This window comes from Ctenopharyngodon idella, chromosome 12, assembly GCF_019924925.1.
Source record: "Ctenopharyngodon idella isolate HZGC_01 chromosome 12, HZGC01, whole genome shotgun sequence".
In the NCBI taxonomy this organism is placed as follows: domain Eukaryota; kingdom Metazoa; phylum Chordata; class Actinopteri; order Cypriniformes; family Xenocyprididae; genus Ctenopharyngodon; species Ctenopharyngodon idella.
The window spans coordinates 26123242-26144547 of record NC_067231.1 but is presented as its reverse complement, the minus strand read 5'-3'; the positions used below and the strand labels follow the sequence as shown (position 1 = coordinate 26144547).

Genomic DNA, 21306 nt, shown 5'->3' with positions numbered 1-21306 from the left:
CGGACCTATCCAAACACTTTCAAACTGTTGCAGTCTGTCTAATGAGGATATTTACGCAATGAATAAGCCGCTGATTGTCTATTGTGTTGTTTTGCTTTTGCTTTTTTGTTATTGACTGACCAGTTCAATCCACAACTATTACCCTCTGTCAGCCTGATTAAACAACTGAAGATGAAGAGTGACGATGTCTGGACTGAGAGAGAGAGAGAGAGAGTGAGGGTGAGTAATCTACCTCAGACGACTCTCTCGTCTGCCCTCTCACCACCATTCCTTTGCTTTTCAGTCATCTGTTCATCTGCTACCCCTCCCTCTATCTCTCTTTCTCTCCTGGACTATGTTTGATTCATGCCTGAGATGATTCACACTCCACCATATCCGGCATGAGGGAACCCTCACTCTCCATCCATAATTCAGATCCGTCTCTTTCTCTCTCTCTCTCTCTCTCTGTGTGTGCGCATCTCCATCCTCTCACACACTGCCTGTGTCTTGTGCAACTGTCGATGCATCGGGTAAAAGATTGCGCCGTATTGAAGAGGGGGATCTATGAAAGCAAACAGGTAAGAGAGAAATCCCTTGCTTTCTTTGCAAAGTTTTCTATTTCAGAAGAGAAATGAATATTGATAGATTGGGATGTGGATTATGGATGTCTGGAGTTAGTGGAAAATACAGATAGAAAGGCATGAGAGGGAATGAGATTAGGAGTGGTGGAGTGATTGAAAGTGAAAAAGAGATTGTGTGGGTAATTTGATGGTAAGGGATGGGTGGTGCTCGATGTTGTCTCACATGTGATGCATTGTGCAATTAGAGCCGCTCTCTGGGAAAGTTATATCGCTCCTCTCTAGTTTATGTGTGTGTGTGGCTGCTTGTTGCCATATGACTCTGTTTATTCATCCTCAAACGCCAGTGAAGGCACTCATACTATATTCATGGGCTGTTGCGCCTTGTTCAGCTAACGTGTGTGTGCGTTGATGGGAACAGCTCAATAATGCAGTTACTTGTGGATGTAACACATTTGCTGATGGACTTTTTTTTTGAGACCAACACACAAGCATGAAATAATGCATTGGTATGGCAAATGGGTGTGTTGCTGTCATGTGTTGAGTTTGTGTGTGTGAGTGTGTGTATGTATGTATGAATATATATATATATATATATATATATACTCTAGTGAAAAATAAATATACTAAAATGTATTTGAAATAAATATATTTTATGCTAAGTATACTATAAATACATTTACATATTTAGGTACTTAATATAACTACCCTGCAATTGTACTTTTAGTATACTAAATTGGTATACTTAATGTCTAGTATATTGGAACAACTAATTTTGTACTTAATGCACTGAAGTCCAACTAAAGATGTACTGAAGGATATTTTATTGTGCTAAAATGGAACTATTGCAAGTATACTTTAGGTACACTTCAATTATTTAAAGACTAATATTATACAGAGATCATACTATCCTTACTAATAGTGATATTAAAACACATTTTAGGCTTAAGAAATGTGCACTGTGCAGTAAAGTACTCCAAATAAAGTTTAATTATAATAATTATATCAGTAAGTCTCAAGCGATATGTCAGTAAATATGTTAATGGATTTGTGCAATAATATTTGACTATTTATTTTCTTATTTATTACTAATTAATGAATGAAAAGAATCGCACATTCACAGAAAATAACTTACTTTCACTTAGCAAAGTAAGGTGGATATGGGGTTTTCAGTTACCAATGTCACAGCATTTATCTTAATTTTAGCAAATAAGGCATCCACAGATGAATGCTGAATGTTTATTTACATGATATTTACTCAAAATTCATGAACTTTAATATTCAATATTTCAATATTTAAAGAGAATGAAAATTCTGTCATCACTTACTAACTTACTGAAGTTGTTCCAAACCTATATTGATTTATTTCTTCTGCTGAACACAAAAAACGATATTTTGAAGAAACTTGAGGAAGAGTAAATGACAACAAAATTTTAATTTTTGGGTGAACTATCCCTTTAAAAACATAAAATGTACACAAGGAGGCAAAACCTCTAATCATCTAAGCTTTGCTGATAAGCTGAAAATGAACAAATATTGGCTGATACTGTATTATTGATACTGTATATCAGTTAACCAAAGAGTTCATTATGGATAAAGCACCCTCTTCGTATACTGTAGATAAAAATATTTTGGGAGCTTTTTTATAGTATTTTTTTGATAATTTGATTATTCATTTACCAACCAGCAATACAAAGACGATGCATGGTATGTGTACATGTCCAAAATGACCATAAAATAAATCAGCAATGGTACATTATTAACGAGTTGAATTCAATGCATTCAGTAAGTTATTTCAGCAGCTTGGTAGTAAAACACTCCATTTACAGGTCAGCTTCCAAGCTGCAACACACATATGCACAAACAAACAAACACATATCAGCAGCTGCCTGTACAAATGTGTGAAGCTTTGCATTGAATGCAACACTCTTTCAGCTGGCAACCCAGAGCTGATAAGGAACCTGACACAGCATTTAATGCACTGGCTTAACAGCGCACATAACATGACCATAAACAGACCAGGACTGCACAGATATCCCTATTTTACCTCATTGCTGTGCAGAACAATCAATGTTGGTGAGTTACTGGCGAAAAGTCAGTCTTAACATATTTTCAGTAGCATGACTTTAGCTCATGTTTTCAAAGTAATGCATCTTTTCAGTAATAAGCTATTTTTTAAAAAAACGGGTACTAGTGTGGTGCGTCGAACATTAAATCGCAGTTTATTGCAGATGCAGAACATTACACAGTGTTGCCAATTTTGTGACTTGTCGCTAGATTAGAAACTTTTCAGACCCCTTAAGCGACTTTTTGGGCTGCTGGTTAACATAAAGTCAGTCACTATAGCATACAGTTTCCATTGTCTGACAGAAAATATGTAAATGAGAACAGCTTTATTGGACATTCTGCTATATATTGTATCAAAAATCAAAATACAGTATGAGAGCACGGATTAGGAGAGAAAACAGATGAAAAGTGCCGACAGTTGGCGCATTGCCTCATCTAGTGACATTTAACGACTTTTTGAGCCGGCTTTAACTACTTTCCATTGAAAATAGTTGGCGACACTGCAAGTGCACTTGTGTCAGCAGTCAATCAAGCCATGTCTGGAAGTTTGATTCATTTTAGTGAATTGGTTAATTCGCACTTTTCACAATATAATGCTTTGAGATGAGATTTTGGTTGTAGATTGGTACTGTTGTTGACTATTTGAGCCAAAGGGCACCATTTGTCATATATTAGATATTTATATTATGATAAAATTAAGTCAAATGTAATGCTGTCACTAAAATTTAGATGTTTTTATATCATGCAGAAAAAACATGCAGATAATGTACTTTTTAGTAACTTTTAGTGTAGCTAACTTCTTTGTCAAAGAAATAACTTGACTGTAGTTGACTTTAAATCACGAGTAGCTTATCCTGGCAAGCTACAGTTTCAAAGTATTGCTTCTCCAACACCGAGAACAACACATGAGTCAGATGGTGTGTAACATGCTGGATTCATTCTTCACTTTTCTGCTCTAATATTGAAGTCATCTGCTGCACTTTTGGAGCCGAAAAGCCTTCAAAAGAAAGGGAAAAGGCTGTGGTATTGTCTGAGAGAAAAACAGAGACAGAAGCATCTGTCAAGAATGTGAGCTGTCTCTAGGAAAACAGAAAGAGGAAGAAAAGATTGCTTTTCTGTCTGACTATGTTTCAAGTGCTTTCTGTTTCAACTTGCTTTTAAAACGCCTTAAGTTAAGAGTAGGCATAAATGATGTTAATGATTAGGCCTGTAATGGCCTGTGTGTGTGTGACATGCTGACCCACACTATTGTATTTGTCAGCTATAGGCTCATGAATCACTCTTGTTGATTAAAATGCCTCTAGCATGCAGGCTGTGATTATGCAGCTGCTACAATTTCAACCCATGAAAACAGAAAGAGAAAGCTATGCTAACTAAAGGCACATCTCAAACGCAAAGTTTAAAGTCACAAAACACCATTAGCAACCCATTTTATTTTCATAATCTGGTGCGTTTCTGGGTCAAACTGGATATCCAATGAAGAAAAATGTAGGATGAGACTTAATTTTATTGGTTGAAAAAACAAGAGGCTGGGAAAAAAGACATTTCAGAGACAGAGCATGATATTACAATTTGATAAAACGTTACAAAGACAAACATTTGAAATAACATACACAAATTAATTAATTAGTAATGTAAATAGAATCAGTTTTGATGCAAGTCTGTTTGTGAATGATCAGCTCATCTATGATTACCCACGTCTGACCATTCTACTCATGGCTGTGTTGATATCTCGAACTGGACCATTACACAACCGCTTCACTGAAGGCTAATGTTTATGAGAACTGACTCGGAACCACACAAAATAACCAAATTACTAGTGCATCATCTGCAATGACTTTTATTGCGGGGGCAGATAATGAGAGGCAATGCTTGTCCGGTTATGAAATGGGCAACTTGGCTTTTATACTCACAATTGGCAAATTGTTGGTTTTCATGATTTGTTTTATGAACATGCAAAAATTTTAATCACTACTAGACTTTTTCCCTATTTCATAAATTAGTTTCTGTATTTGCTACAGAGAAGCTCATTGTGTTTTCAGAAGCAGCCTATAGGTGGCGCCTGCGCTAAAATGATTAGGAAGTCGTGTTTTTGGTCAAAACGTCAAGAAGATTGCTGCGTAGTGATCGTTGTGTTTTTATTATAATTTAAATTAAATATGTGAGGTTTTTTGTTAACATCCTGTATATTAAGAGACTCTTCTGTGGTTCTTCCTCATAACTAAAAAAAAAAAAAAAAAGAGAGAGAGATCTCTCATCTCTGTGTCGCTTTTACAACATTTTAAATTCCTCAGTTCTTGCCATCTCCAAAAAGCCAAGCCAATGTTGATTCTGGTTTTATTACGAGTTCTGTCATGTTCTCTTTTTGCTAGCAGACTCTCTTCTGTTTAGTGTTTTCAGCGTTGAAGATTTAGCGCTCTCCATCTTTCTCACTCGTTGTGACAACTAACTTATGCCACTCCCACACCATTCACATTCACATATAAACACCGATGTCTACGATAGTGATAAAAATAGAACAAACTACCTTTTGAAACAAACTTAGCACATCAAGTAATGGTTGTATCAATTACATCTTATTCCACTAGGTGGTGACAACTGACTGTTAAAAAATGTATTTGTCATTGAATCATTCATTCAAAAGATTTGTTCAAAAACACTGATTCATCCAGTAATGAAACAAGTATTTATTAATGAGTCATTGAATTCATTCAAAACCATTGTTTAATTCATTAAACATTTTCCAGCAATTAAAGTCTAGCAATTTGTTTTTTGTCAGAACCTCTAGTAAATTACATGTTATTTTGTTTGGTTGTATATTCAGAATCGTGGGAGAATCGTAATCTCTATTTGAAACCAAAAAATCGTGATTCTCATTTTATCCAGAATCGTGCAGCTCTAGTTTCCACGATGCATCATGATGCGTACTTGGACAATTCTGCATTGATGCAGTAATAGAACATAATCGATTATAGCCAACTGACATTTCTCTGACATAATTTTCAAATACACGCTTCTGTTTTAAGATTTACAGCGTGCGAACGTGTGTGTGAGACAGCGTGTGCGTGCTTCCGTGTGTGTGCGCGAGCGTGTGTGTGTGAGAAAGAGCGTGTGCGTGCGTGAGTGTGTGTGAGCGTTATTGTAACTTAAGTACACCACTTGACAGTTTCATGCACTTTTAGTATTTACTAGTTTATTAGTTCTAAATGCTTCTGTCCTATGCTGTGTTCAGACTTAAGTTTTGTTTGATGATTGCTACATTCAGGAAGTGTACTTTCTTGGAGTAGATAAAATAAAAATGAAGTTCATATATCTGACTGCTTGTATTCATTGATGAAAATGTAGCCATGTGCACTAATATTGAAAATTGAGGATGCAAAGCATCCTGATGCATCGTGGAATCGAATCGAATCGAAACTAATCATTAACATGTTAATCGTAATCGAATCGAATCGTGAGACCAGTGACGATTCACACCCCTAGTAGCTGGAGCAACTTTTCACTATTTACGGATATATGACAAGACACACAGATGACGTATGTATGGAATTTCCTTTGAAAAGCATCCTGCTCGGTCTAAAATAGAAACGCTTATAACGGGCTTATCATAGTGAATCAGGGTAAGACAAAAACACATTTTGGAAGAAAGATTGATGGTGTATTGAATCATTATTTAAATTTTGTTAATTTTGAACAAAAAAGGTTACATAGGTTACATAGGTCTTGGTTGGCAGTAATATTGGTAGTTTAGTGGCATTAGATGGCAGTTTTTCACAAAAGTCCCATGACTCATTTTCTCTGCAGTGTACCTGGTTAAATCTAACCAAGCATAAATAAACACGTTATCGTTTAATTAGGGTGTTTGTTGAATTGTTTAATTTCAGTCACATTAAATTAGGTGTGAAGAACTTTTAAAGTTTTTAAATTTGTGATTAAAGTTACAGCAGTGTTGTATCATTTGTATCATTATACAGTAGTCAACATTTGAAGTGGATCAAAAAAGTTCAATTAAAGTTGTCCTAAGTACTAAGTTGTCATAAAAAGAAGAACTTTGATGAAAGGTTTTGATCCACTTCAAATGTTGACTACTGTATTTTAATGCATTTAAAGCAAATGAATGATACACATACTGGTACAGTTTGGATTATGCTGTGCTTGAAATCTATGATTTATATTTTATGTTTTCATGGGAGGCTTGAGAACTCCAGGGCCAAAGATATGAGCAGCTGTCTGTTCCAATTAAACAGTATCTTGATCGTTGCAGCGAGATATCATAGAATCATTTTGTACAATTGTGCATTCATGAGATATAATGAGTGATGCTCTCTGTGATTTTGATATTTTGTTCTGTTATCGGAGTTGTGATGCCTCGCAGCAAAAGGATGCGTGCAGAATGCGTGATGATTCTTCTCTTAGATACACACACCCACTCTAGGGCTGGGCAAGATGCTGAATATTCACTATATTTGGCATTCTTTTTGTATGTCAGTAGTATTGACTAATAATTTGGCATGAGAGTCGAGACTTGTGAGCATGAGAGTGTTGTGAAGATATTTTATAAGTGTTTCAGAGGCAAAAAAAAGCATTCGTAATTCTTTTCTGTGTATTAGTTCAAACTGACAACTACAAAGAATTGATTCTTTGATTCAATGCTTCATCACTCAATATTTACAGATGTCTCTGCATATTTTTTGTGTATTAAAATGTTTGAAAAACTGGGGGAAACAAGATTATTAGTTTTTTTTAACTAGATTGCATTTTTAACCATTATTTGTTTTGTATTTATTTTTAAACAATGGCTATGGAGTGCAACAGTAACCAAACAGATCTCGCCCCCCATTTACTACCACAGTATTTATTTTTCCTACTATGGTAGTAAATGGGGGGCGAGATCTGTTTGGTTACTGACATTCTTCCAAATATCTTCCTTTGCGTTCAGCAGAGCAAATAAATTCATACAGGTTTGGAACTACTTGAGGGTGAGTAAATGATGACAGAATTTTAATTTTTGGGTGAACTATCCCTTTAAAAAAGAGTTGTAGTCAATCAGCTATGTATGAGGTGAATCACAACACTACAAACTTTGATTTGAAGCAAAACAGTTTTTGAAAATCGGACAAAAAGACGAAAGTACAAGACTGTGTACTTAATGACTGTACTGAGGGAAAGAACTACAATCCCAAGAAACATTGCAAACAGCATAATAGAATTAAAAACGATGGAGAAATATAAAACTACTCATTTACAAATGTTGATATATACTATATAAAAAACAATATATTTTAAGTTTATTGCAAAATATGCATAAACTGTATACAAACATTTAAGTATTTTGAAGCCATAGAGAGATTGACTCAATTATGTCATTCGCAGTGCTTCATGGTAGTGGGTGGAGCTAAAGAACTATTTTGGTGCTTGATGCTTTTTTCAGCCAGGAATTGGAAAATGAATGACTTCTAATGACTGTGAATGGCTGTACTGTATGTGTGACGCCTCTCTGTAGGTGCTCCTCCCAATGTTAATGTGAAGAGGATTGTCTGTGCTTGTGATGTATGACGCTGTGTTTTTTTTTTGCTTGATTAAAATGTCTCAATGTGAATGGGTACAAACAGAGGTCTGTGAGACATGTCTGAAGAGTGAATTTTGTGTTTGTTTCAGTATTGGCTGTGAAAAATGTCTCTCCATCACTGTCAGTAACAACAGAAACAGATGGGAATTGTTTATGCAGGTCTGTCAGTGGCTGTAAACACAAATAGCTCAAGGCACTGAAGATCGCACTGCAGTTTTTCCTATCACTAGAACATTGATGGAGCACTGAAAGAGCACTGTCTGTTACAGCCTGTGTGTTCAAACTGCGACAGAACTCATACTTCTTGGATGGTTATTTTAAGAGTCGTTATGTAGTTAATCATGGAGTAGGGAAGTGAGTTAACAGATGTTTCTCAATGCAAGTGTGTGACAAGGCTACAGGCTGTTACTACAGGCCAGCTGATGACAGTTCTTTACCTGTTAAATGTGATTTCACTGAAATCAAAGTGGTGCTTTAAATTCCAGTTTTTTTTTTTTTTTAATTCATATGTATGCAAATATTCTGTCTCCATGTCCTCCTGAGAGGTTTTTATTTACAAGCTTGGAAGTCATATTTGCTGTGTTGATTTGACACAATGGTCAATTTCATTTCTATTTCTTCTTCTTCTTCTTCTTCTTCTTCTTGCTTTTTCATTTACGCACCATACTGAAGAGAAAAGGAAACATTGTCTATATATTTTATCATCCTTGCCACAGAGAATGATGGGAAATGTAGTTTTGTCACACAGACCTGGTTGAACACCCCAATGTCTATTATTTTTGGCAGGTTTTGCTATTTTTCATTAACAGTACCCCAAAATGCATATGAAATACATTCAAAATCAAAACATAATAATTATGAAAAATACCAATTTGCTTCTGCAATGATTCTTGGATTGACATATCCCAACTTGGAAGCCCAGAACTTATGCTACAGTCCACTTTATGTGCAATATTTCAACTTGATACTTGGCTGTCCGAAGATGATGTGTAAGACACAAAATGGTAACCCCATCATTAACTTTACAGGTGTTCGACTGTCAACAAAAAAGCATTCAGGCAAATAAATTGTGGAGGAAAAAATAATACTGTGCAACACAAGCATTTGTTCTGCAGACATACTATTATCAACTGAGAGAACCATGTACCGTGTTTTATTTATGTTTTTCTGGAACTTTAACTGATTGATTTAACTCAATTAACCCGTAAACAAAAATTTTATTTTTTTGTGAATTCATTGTAAATGATTGTGATGCAATCCAGTGTGTCTAATTTATGATCATCATTACACTAATTTGAAAATGTGACTTTTTTGTTAAACATTTACGTCTATCTATCTATCTATCTATTGTTCTATCTATTGTTATCTAACGTTATATCTATCATTCTTTATATTGTTCTTTATATCTATCTATCTATCTCATTCTATCTGTCGTTATATCTATTGTTATTTATCGTTATATCTATCATTCTTTATATTGTTCTTTATATCTATATCTATATCTATCTATCTATCTATCTATCGTTCTATTGTTCTATCATTCTATCTATTGTTCTATCTATCGTTCTATCCTTAACAAGTATTGTCATCTAATTTTCATTATCTTAAATATTTGATCCTTGAAAAAAGATATGCATTGTTCAAAGACATTGCAATTCAAAACTCTAAGATATTAAAACAGTATACACTTGTATTAAGTGCATATTGTCTTTCTGTGCTTTTTTTATCTAGATTTTTCTTTCACTTATTTTAAGTATAAACAAGTTGCAAATGAAAAAAAGTGCAATAAAACAAAATACACTTCATTTTTTCTTTTTCAGTGAATAGTGTCATTTAACTCCAGCAGTTTCTGATGAGAGAGCACTATGAAACCATGTTAAACCTTACACTGCCTTGCAGAGCAGCATCCACATTAACCTGCGTGCCTACAGCAAGCTGCAGACGTTGGCCCTGACCTGTGTGCCTGTGGCCTATGGGAAAGAGAGAGCCAGGCAGAGTGATTAATGGTCATGATTAGCAGGTGAAGGAATGTGCTCTTATGGCCTAGAGCATCTTACCACATTTATCTCCTCAACTAACGTATCCTTTATGGAGGACGGCTTCCTCAAAGACTCAAAGTGACCTAGCCATGGGGAGCTGAGGAAACGTGGGTGGGATTTTTGCAATGGTAATGCAACATGGAAGCAACTCGATGCTGGAAAACATAGCTAGCCATTTGGTATGAGTCAAATCCCATGGGTGCTTCATTGTTTGCATAGATAGTTGCCCCTGAAATGGTTTTTGCATGACACATATTCAGTGAGAAGTAATCTGGGCCATCTTTTAGATTCACAATAACTCATTAACATGCAAAACTCTAGGCAAGATTTCACACTGATGCTTTCTGAGCCAAATAAACTCGTTTAGCTTGAGCGAAAGCAGATACGTGACCTGACCCAATCACTGCAATTGACACCAGCAGTTTGCACAAATTTTTCAACATGCATTAGCATAGAGCATGAAACGGCCTGCATTTAAACAGAAAATAAGGTCAATTTTGAGCCCATTTTGAATGTTTTCAGCAAATTCTGTATTTTCCTGCTACATGGTTCTATGCTGTTTAGGAAATATCTGTTTGCCAAGAAACTTTTCATTTTGTAGTATTGTGTTTGAGCCCGAAAAAACACGTTTTTCTTCTCATTTAGCTTCTAGGAGCAATCTCTAGTGATTTGACACTTCATAGAGTGCAAAGTGACAGACAACAAGAGCACATTTGTAAGTGGCATGTCAGAAATTTGATTTGTCGCATTTTATTTGATGTGTTTTATCCAAATGGCAGAAGTGCACTGAATGTATAAACTCAACCTGTTGCAAACAATTCTTGAACACAAATTTACCTGCAACAGTGAGTCTGGAAGTGGAACATTAAAGGAATAGTTCACCCAAAAAATGAAAATTCTGTCATCATTTATTCACCCTTATCTCGTTCGAAACCCATACGACTTACTTTCATCTGTGAAACGCAAAAGAATATATTTTGAAAATCAGTAGGGTTCATTGATGTTTCACAGAAGAAAAAATGTCTTGAGGGTGAGAGCTGTCCATCTTTGATTATACAGTGGGTACGGAAAGTATTCAGACCCCCTTAAATTTTTTACTCTTTGTTATATTGCAGCCATTTGCTAAAATCATTTAAGTTCATTTTTTTTCCTCATTAATGTACACACAGCACCCCATATTGACAGAGAATTGTTGACATTTTTGCAGATTTATTAAAAAAGAAAAACTGAAATATCACATGGTCCTAAGTATTCAGACCCTTTGCTGTGACACTCATATATTTAACTCAGGTGCTGTCCATTTCTTCTGATCATCCTTGAGATGGTTCTACACCTTCATTTGAGTCCAGCTGTGTTTGATTATACTGATTGGACTTGATTAGGAAAGCCACACACCTGTCTATATAAGACCTTACAGCTCACAGTGCATGTCAGAGCAAATGAGAATCATGAGGTCAAAGAAACTGCCTGAAGAGCTCAGAAACAGAATTGTGGCAAGGCACAGATCTGGCCAAGGTTACAAAAAAATTTCTGCTGCACTTAAGGTTAGAGCACAGTGGCCTCCATAATCCTTAAATGGAAGACGTTTGGGACGACCAGAACCCTTCCTAGAGCTGGCCGTCCGGCCAAACTGAGCTGTCGGGGGAGAAGAGCCTTGGTGAGAGAGGTAAAGAAGAACCCAAAGATCACTGTGGCTGAGCTCCAGAGATGCAGTCAGGAGATGGGAGAAAGTTGTAGAAAGTCAACCATCACTGCAGCTCTCCACCAGTCGGGGCTTTATGGCAGAGTGGCCCGACGGAAGCCTCTCCTCAGTGCAAGACACATGAAAGCCCGAATGGAGGACTCCAAGATGGTGAGAAATAAGATTCTCTGGTCTGATGAGACCAAGATAGAACTTTTTGGCCTTAATTCTAAGCGGTATGTGTGGAGAAAACCAGGCACTGCTCATCACCAGTCCCAACAGTGAAGCATGGTGGTGGCAGCATCATGCTGTGGGGGTGTTTTTCAGCTGCAGGGACAGGACGACTGGTTGCAATCGAGGGAAAGATGAATGCGGCCAAGTACAGGGATATCCTGGACGAAAACCTTCTCCAGAGTGCTCAGGACCTCAGACTGGGCCGAAGGTTTAACTTACAACAAGACAATGACTCTAAGCACACAGCTAAAATAACGAAGGAGTGGCTTCACAACAACTCCGTGACTGTTCTTGAATGGCCCAGCCAGAGCCCTGACTTAAACCCAATTGAGCATCTCTGGAGAGACCTAAAAATGGCTGTCCACCAACGTTTACCATCCAACCTGACAGAACTGGAGAGGATCTGCAAGGAGGAATGGCAGAGGATCCCCAAATCCAGGTGTGAAAAACTTGTTGCATCTTTCCCAAAAAGACTCATGGCTGTATTAGATCAAAATGGTGCTTCTACTAAATACTGAGCAAAGGGTCTGAATACTTAGGACCATGTGATATTTCAGTTTTTCTTTTTTAATAAATCTGCAAAAATGTCAACAATTCTGTGTTTTTCTGTCAATATGGGGTGCTGTGTGTACATTAATGAGGAAAAAAAATGAACTTAAATGATTTTAGCAAATGGCTGCAATATAACAAAGAGTGAAAAATGTAAGGGGGTCTGAATACTTTCCGTACCCACTGTATACCTCTTATTCTGAAAATATGACCTACCCACACTATAATTACATTGTGTTAGGTTAGGTGTTAAGTTAGTTTTAACTACTGGTCATCCTGAGCAGGTATGTCAGATTTTAAGAACAACTCTTGTCATGTCTTGCCTTATATTTTCTGTCTTTTGTCAAAAATTTCCCTTAAATTTTCTTTTAATTGGTGGGATAAAAATGTTGTTGGCGTAATATTTCGAGAATGCCTTGTGCTAACTAATATAAACAGAATAATTGATAAATAAATGTCTGATAACTGCCAGAATAATTGAATTATAAATCATATGTGGTTCACAATAATTCAATGCCATCAATAATTAAACTCTATTATCAATTATATAAAATATCAAATTATGTATTTTGGGTTGGAGCAAGTCCCCTCAATACACACATAGTTACAGTTGACCTCACAAACATTAATATTTATGCGTGTGCAGACAGTAAACTGCAGGTGTAAGTTGTTTTTATGTGTTTGTCACCTTTTAGTCTTTCATTATATAGTGCCTTTTCTCGAAAAGGTCACAACACTCATAGTTGAATTTGCCCCGTTACTTCATCACACCCATCACACCCACTTTATAGCTGTTTTTAGAAACTAGTCGAGAAGAGCAGCTTCATTTCACAGACACACAGTCAGACACCAATCCTGAAATCTCTCATAACAAGTTATTCTGTCATACTCAACGGGTGGCTCCTGCTCGTGCTTTGCATGCAGCTGAATCGATTAGGAAGAAGAATTAGTTTGCCTTTAGCAATAAATAAGAGACAGTTTGTTTGACAAGCGTTGTTTATTCTTTATGCTCAGGAGAGAATGTAAAGCCTGCAGCTGTCAAACTGCGCTCTTCTGTACGTGAATATAATGCACCAATGCATGTCACCTTAATGGATGTACAAATTAGTTTCCCCAATGAAATGGGATTAACCAACAAAAACAATGAAATATTATTAGAATCTAAAAGAACATTTTCCATTTAAATATATTTAAAATGTAATTTATTCCTGTGATGACAAAGCTGAATTTTCAGCATCGTTACTCCAGTCTTCAGTGTCACATGATCCTTCAGAAATCATTCTTTCGGTCACAGGTGTTTGGATATTTTGTAAAACTTTGATTGTGGCTCATTTAATTAGAATTCAGAGTTATTATATAACAAATACAATTTTATTTAAAATATATGTTTTACTTGGAGCCATGACTGACATCATTCATGCTTGATGGGCACTTTCAAATATCTTTTTTTGCGAATATAATTTGCGAATATAATTTGCGAATATCTTGTTTTAGAACACTGGATTCACTGGATTTAGACTGGATTGGAATGTGTATAAACAGTGCATAATTTTGCAAAGCAATTGTTCATTTGATTCAGAGTTACAAAAAACTTGTGATAATACCTACAGTGTTATTGTCCCGAAGTACCATAAAATTACCATGGAATTCTTTAAAGTAGCACTAGCTTGTGACGTTCCAAGATGTGAGGAAACCGTATTCATAATACAGCACAAAGAACATGTGCTGACCTAGTGCAGTAAAGCTCCTGCTGCATACATTAAAGTTTCTCTTTTATATGACTTTAGTGCACTAGAAATGTTGCAAGTAAGACTTCTGCTGGTTGGGGAATTTATGATCATGATATTGCTGAATCATTTGTTCACAGTAGGGCCATTGGTCTTGCTGATATTTGCTGACTTGTGGTAATATGTCTATGTTAAGAACTGAATATGGTGCTCAGGTGATCCCACAGAGGGGGAGAAACAGCCTTGAGACCAAAAACATGATAAGGCTGTTCTTGGTCTGGAAAGCTTGAGCTTGAGTTTATTTGGGTGGGCAGTTTATTGATTTTTTTTTTCCCACAAGCTGGATCAGGGCAGACCTGCTCTGCCATTACTTCTCTTCTGTGGTGGTTTACCATCAAACCTGTAAAGACGGTCAGGTTGATTTCAGCTGTTGTGCTAACTATTACTATTTTGTTCGCTTCAATGTCCCTCTCTCCAATATCTGGCTAAAGTGTGCAGTATGTGAGCTGAGTGGAGCGGCTGCAATTTTCTCCAATTTTAATGGGTTCTGTAATCAGTCTTTTTTTGTGATTTTTTGATTTAGTGATTTTTTTTTGTTTTTTTAGCACAAAAATGGGTAAAGTTTCTCCATGTTTTTTTTTTTTAAAAATCATTGATATTTTATTTATTTAGTTAGATAGCTAGTTAGTTATAGAATAAAATAATGTATAGGAAAAAAAACTCAGGGAGGTATTTAAAAATATTTAGGTTCATCTTGCTGTTCAAACACTAAAGGCCCTATCATACACCTGGTGCAATGCGGGGCCAGGCGCGATGCAAGTGTTGTTTGCTAGTTTCAGCCTGATGCAGTTATCATTTTCACATTCTGCACCACATTGTTTAAATAGCAAATGCATTTGCGTCTATTTGTGCACCTATGGGCGTGCTGGTCTGAAAACGAGGTGTGTTCAGGCGCATTGTCAGCGCGTTACTATTTTGAGGCAACAGAAAACTACTGTGCCATTGACCAACTGAAACCTGGTCTGAAGTCAATGGTGCAATATTTGTTTTGTTATTTAAAGAGCACGTTAGTAATATGGGCCTATATGCAGGTGCACAACGCGCATACACTCTGCTTATTACACATACAGGGACGCGCAGTGGCACACAAACATGCCTAATATTAGAAATAAAAGGATTACAATGTAAAAGATTATTATTGTGTGCATAAAGATAAAAATGCTTTGGTGGAATCCGGCTTTTCCCGTAGATGGTCTGCTTGCGTGCTTTAACCTCATGCATGAGCAGATCCGTTTCCTCACAAGAGAATCATTCAGTTTTTCCGCTTGCAAATTCTGCCACGTAAATAGTGAATTCGCCATGGCGCGAGCGCAACTGGCTTTTAAAGCGAATGGGAGATGAGACTCTGATTGGTTTATTGCATGTTATGCCCAACACACACCCATGACTCATTAAGAGAATAGAGACAACCCTTTTAGACCATGCACCGGGCTCGCCGACCATTTTTTCTGTCTTTAAACTAGCAAAAGTGGATTCGGACACACCCTAAGTGCACTTGCACCGTGAGCTTTAGACCATGCGCTTAGATCGTTAAAATAGGACCCTAACACTAACATTAACATATTAGCATGTGAACCCAATGCCAACTCAAAGAGAGTGTTTTTGATTGACTGCTGTTTGGCTTGCTCAGAAAAAAAAAAAGGAAAAGAGGAAAAAAATGGAGGTTCCCCCCCTGCAAGCGATCAGACTCTTTTTTTTTTTTTTTTTTTGCTGTTTCAGAGATGATGTCTGTCCCAGAGAAACCGATTTCAGTGAAATCTGTCAGGCATTAGGGACATTTTATGTATGGTATTCCAAAAAATAGTTTACAGCACCTTTAAGTCTTCAATCTTCATGTTGTTGCCATGCAATATTCCAAAAGAAGAAGAAGAATCTTTATTTATCACCACTGCACAACCAGAGCTGGTAGAATTTGTGTCTGCTACTTTAACTCCACCACACCAGAGAAAAGCGCCATGAACTTTGGCTATTACAGGACAATCCCTCTAGAGCAACTTGGGGTTAAGTGTCTTACTCAAGGGCACAGTGATGAACCAGGGATCACTGCAGGGATCGAACCTGTCTTGGTCAGTCACATGACCTCCTAAAGGCCCTGTCACATGGGTTGCGTCAAGGCTTCAACGAAAGCATCATGCGCTGCTTTGACCTCCACGTGAAAAAATGTTGTAGACAGTGTCATGTAAGGCTTATTTTACGAGGTTTCTAGGCATCAAGAAAGCAGTAAATGTATCAAACAAACTGAGAAAACATGAATTTGAGCTTAGAAATAGGCTCCAGGCTATGAGTTTGATACATCACAGAAAAAATAAAAAAACTCACAGTATTTGGGTTAATGAAATTTTACTGTCTCATGCAGTTCTTTGTGAATTTAAATCAGTTTAAGAACCAAGGCAGCGTGACTTACAAGAAATAGAAAGAAATTATGATTACCATTTTTAAACGTTTCTTGTTGCTTTGTACTCAGAAGAGGGAATTTTAAACTATTTGATACCAAGAACCCACAAATATGATGATTTCTCCCAAAATATAAAGGCTCTAAAATATTTTCATGTATTTTAATCTAATTTATTTATTTATCAACATGTTTATTTATATTAATACTTAAATGCAGTTTTAGATCATGAAGTGTGATATTATAAAGACAACATACTGTTTCCAAATTAAATAATTGGCTATACTGAGGCCAAAGCAAATGCAAGGGGCCAGGGGCGCGAGGCCAGGCACGACACAAGTGTTTTTTGCTAGTTTCAGCCCGACGCCGTTATCATTTTCACGTCCTGCGCCACGTTGTTTAAATAGCAAATGCATTTGCACCCATTTGTGCGCCCATGGGCGTGCTGGTCTGAAAATTAGGTGTGTTCAGGTGCATTGTCGGCGCGTTACTATTTTGAGGCAACTAAAATAGACTGCGCCATTGACCAACAAAAACCTGGTCTAAAGTCAATGGGCACAATATTTGTTTTGTTATTTAAAGAGCGCGATAGTAATATGTGCCTATATGCGGGTGCACAACGCGCGTACACTCTGCTTATTACATACACACAGGGACACGCAGCGGCACACAAATATGCCAAATATTAAAAATAAAGGGATTACAACCTAAAAGATTATTATTGTGTGCATAAAGATAAAAATGCTTTGGTGTGTCCAGTAGATGGTCTGCTCGCGCGCTTTAACCTCATGCACAAGCAGATCCATTTACTCACAAGAGAAGCGTTCAGTTTTTCCACTTGCAAATTCCACCATGTAGCAAATCCGCCATGGTGCAAGCACAACAGGCTTTTAAAGGGAATGGGAAATGAGACTCTGATTGGTTTATTGCACGTTACGCCCAAAACACAACCATTACTCATTAAAAGAATAGAGACAACCCTTTTAGACCATGCGCCGGGTGTGCCAACCATTTTTCCCGTCCTTAAACTAGCAAAAGTGGATTCGGACATGCCCAAAGCGCACTTGCGCAGTGCACTTTAGACCATGCGCTTAGATCGTTAAAATAGGGCCCAATATGTTGCGAGAAAAGAGAAATGAACGTTACGCCAGTAGATGACGACAACAGACTATCTTTATAAGGAGTCATTAAACTAATCTGTTTATGTGTGATTCAAAACACTGGTTCATACAGGAATGCAAACAAGTGACTCATCTGATTCATTTAAAAAGTTATTCGTTCAAGAAAGAAACCAGTTCACATTTGTTCAAAAACACTGATTCTTTCAGGAACACCACGGATATGTGTTGCTTGAAGACAAGCTGTGGTTCATTCCGCTGTGGCTCTGTTTGAAACTATTTTCGTTGCGAAGTAACTGGCAGGTATGAAAGGAGGTCAGAGCCGTAAGTCCCTCCCACTTGGAGCATAAGGCCCTCCCACTTGGACAAACAAAATACAACAAAATAAATTGACCCAGGAACGCGTCTGACTCGGCAAAATCAGGACGTCCACGATACCTACTTAACTGCCAGTATTAGCTATGTTGTTTGAGAGCCTTTAAATTGGGACAGCCTTCGTCGTACCATTGTGACGCATTCGCTCTTTGTATAAAAATGTAAGTTGCTCTATATTAACTTGAACTGATGTATAAAAGCAATATCTCGCTCGCAATCTTGACGTTTTAATTTAATACGTGATTTAATAGCCTACTTGAAAAGGGCATTTCAAAGTAACCACAGCAATTTCCTGTACTTTCATTTATTTTAAGTTATTCCCTAGATATATGTGTATACCTGTGCACCAAGACACATAAGAGGGCCACTAAACACGGCTGCTTGAGTGTTGCCAGATGACTCTTAGCGTGAGCTGAATGCCTGTACGACCCTTTCCTGGCTGTGTCTGATTGTGAATAATCCACGCACTGCACATCAGAAATGGCAATATGGGTTTAACTGCAACCTTGAGGCCAGAAAAAAGAAGTTCTTAATTACTGCTTGCACACATAAAGTGGGGGATGCTTAGCATACGGTGGAGTTATTGGAGTTCAGAATGCGGCCCATCAAATTTAGATGGATTTCCTGGACTGCCTGTTGCTATGGCAAGAGGACAAGTGCAGATGAGCCACATTTCAAATACCATTAAAGCTGTATTAACTCTCCTCATCGACTTCAGCAAAAACATGTTAAGCATGCTAATCTGGAGAGGGAATTAAAAGAATATTGTGGGCACTTAATTGCCTGGTACTCTGGGATACACTGGAGACAGTTTAAACACACTTCAAGAGAGAATAAAGAAAAGACGGCCATATTACAGTTACACATATTACAATCAGGCACCCAAGTGCTCGTCAATGAGAGTGTGACTTTTTTAAAACTTATATATGTGTCTTTAATTTGTCACCAATACTTGTACTTCATAAAATGATATATTTACTTCAGCAAAACTGCATAAAAGGACTTTTCAGAGGATCTTGAATTAATAATAATAATAATAATAATAATGGACAATTATTATTTATAATAATTATTCATTATTATTCTTACTCCACAGGTGAATTGTATTTTTCTTGTTTTAAGTTTCTACCTCAACCTCACTAATTTTGTTATATTTATGCTTAAAACAAGAAAAAAAATAAATAATAAAAACAAATTTTTTATAATTTTAAGATTTGTTTTCTTGCACTTTTTTGCAGTTTTATTTCTCAAATATATATAGTATCTATTAATACTTAATTTTATAAATATTAATTTTACTTTAAAAACAAAAGTTAATGTTTACATATTTTTAAATGAAATATTTATAAATGTAGACCCATAGTTAATAAATGATATATGGGCTTACATACATTTAAAGTTTTCAGTGCAGACATTTCTTTCTTTTCTTCTTTCTTTCTACCATAACTGTGCATATAAATCAGTTCCTCTAAGGGTTATGATCTAATCTTGTCTGTCTCTGTTTTCGTCTTGCCCTCTGCTACACAAGTGCTGAAACTTTTTCCTTTAGCAACTAAATACGATTTCCTGCCTGCCAACCCTTTTCTAATTTAATAGACTAATATTGCATTGATGTGAACCTCATCTTACCACTCCCTCCCAGTAAAGGTGTGTATAACAAGCATCAGAGCCCCTTACGAGGGTATTGATTTTGTGATGAGTCGTCTGACTGCCGGGCTGTGAGTAGTGCATAGCGTTAGATTGTCTCTCTAGCGGGATGTTGTGGGGTTTGAGTGGATAAAAAATGTGGAGGGAGACGGCTCTCCATTGTGCAGAAGGGGTGCTGTTAATTCAATTGACTGCGTGCCAGTGTGCACCATCTGGGCTGGACACTGACATAACCAATTGACTGGTGTCAAAGCCACTCACCGCTACTTCCTTATCATCGATTGGCCCTTTGTTGAGCCTGAATTAAGCTGTGTCCATGTAATTAGATTATGCCAGCCTCCTCTCCTCTCCCCTCCCCTCGATGAGAAGCACTGGTCAGTGTTGCTGCCAAGTCATTTGCGGCCATGGGGCTTTAATTTATCCCTTCAACCAACAGCAGGAACATAAAGATTGTTGCAATGAACATGAACCAACAATTCAAGATAAAATTAATAGTAGCTTGATTAATACACAATAATTAGCTTGAATTGGGATGCTTTCTAGACTAGATTTACACCCCAACTACAGAAAGTGCTGGCATTCAACCCAGGCTTCTCTATTTCGACAGAAAAATGTGAATACAAGGTAAAACCACAGGCATAACAACAATTATAAAACACCTTTTCCCTGTTTGCATCACTCCGCTTGTTCATTTATGTGTTTAATTTTAATACTTAATCTGTTTATGAGTGTGTAAGATGAGTAAATGCAAGCTCATATTTAGTCTAGATCTATAATAACCATCATGTTTACACAGCGCACACAACGCCTCTGCACTTAATCCTGATTTTTCTGAACATGGGGACAGGAGAGCTGTCAGTCAATAAATGGGAAAACAAAGTAACTTGAAATTACTTATTTAAAAAAGTAACTCAGATATTTTCTTGTAAATTTAAAAGTAATGCGTTATTTTACTAGTTACTGAGAAAATGCATAACTACAACAATCAGTTATTAATATTTAATTAAATTATATTATAAAAATTAAATTATACTATTAATAAATTGCTTATATATATATATATATATATATATATATATATAGCTCACTTTTTAAAAAAAAAAATTTAGCTAGGGCCAGTTGCATAAACATAGCCACTGTATTAAGACTGTGAGCCCTATTTTAACAATCTAAGCGCATGGTCTGAAGCGCATGGCACAGGTGCACTTAGGGCGTGTCCAAAACCTCTTTTGCTAGTTTAACGACGGACAAAAATAGTCAGCGCACCAGGAGCATGGTCCAAATTGGTTGT

At 36.7% G+C, this 21306-nt stretch overlaps 1 protein-coding gene across 4 annotated transcripts in view; it reads left to right on the top strand.

The window, feature by feature from the left end:
- The first annotated feature begins 351 nt into the window (after nt 1-351).
- Nucleotides 352-21306, top strand: part of LOC127523913 (cadherin-18) — a 223918-nt gene continuing 202963 nt past the window's right edge. For 2 of the 4 annotated variants that reach the window (XM_051915086.1, XM_051915084.1), the window contains exon 1: nt 353-557. The gene's annotated coding sequence lies outside the window, so the exon portion shown is untranslated. Of the gene's footprint in view, nt 558-21306 lie in introns of all 4 variants that reach the window. The other 2 variants (XM_051915087.1, XM_051915088.1) reach the window with 2 other exon arrangements.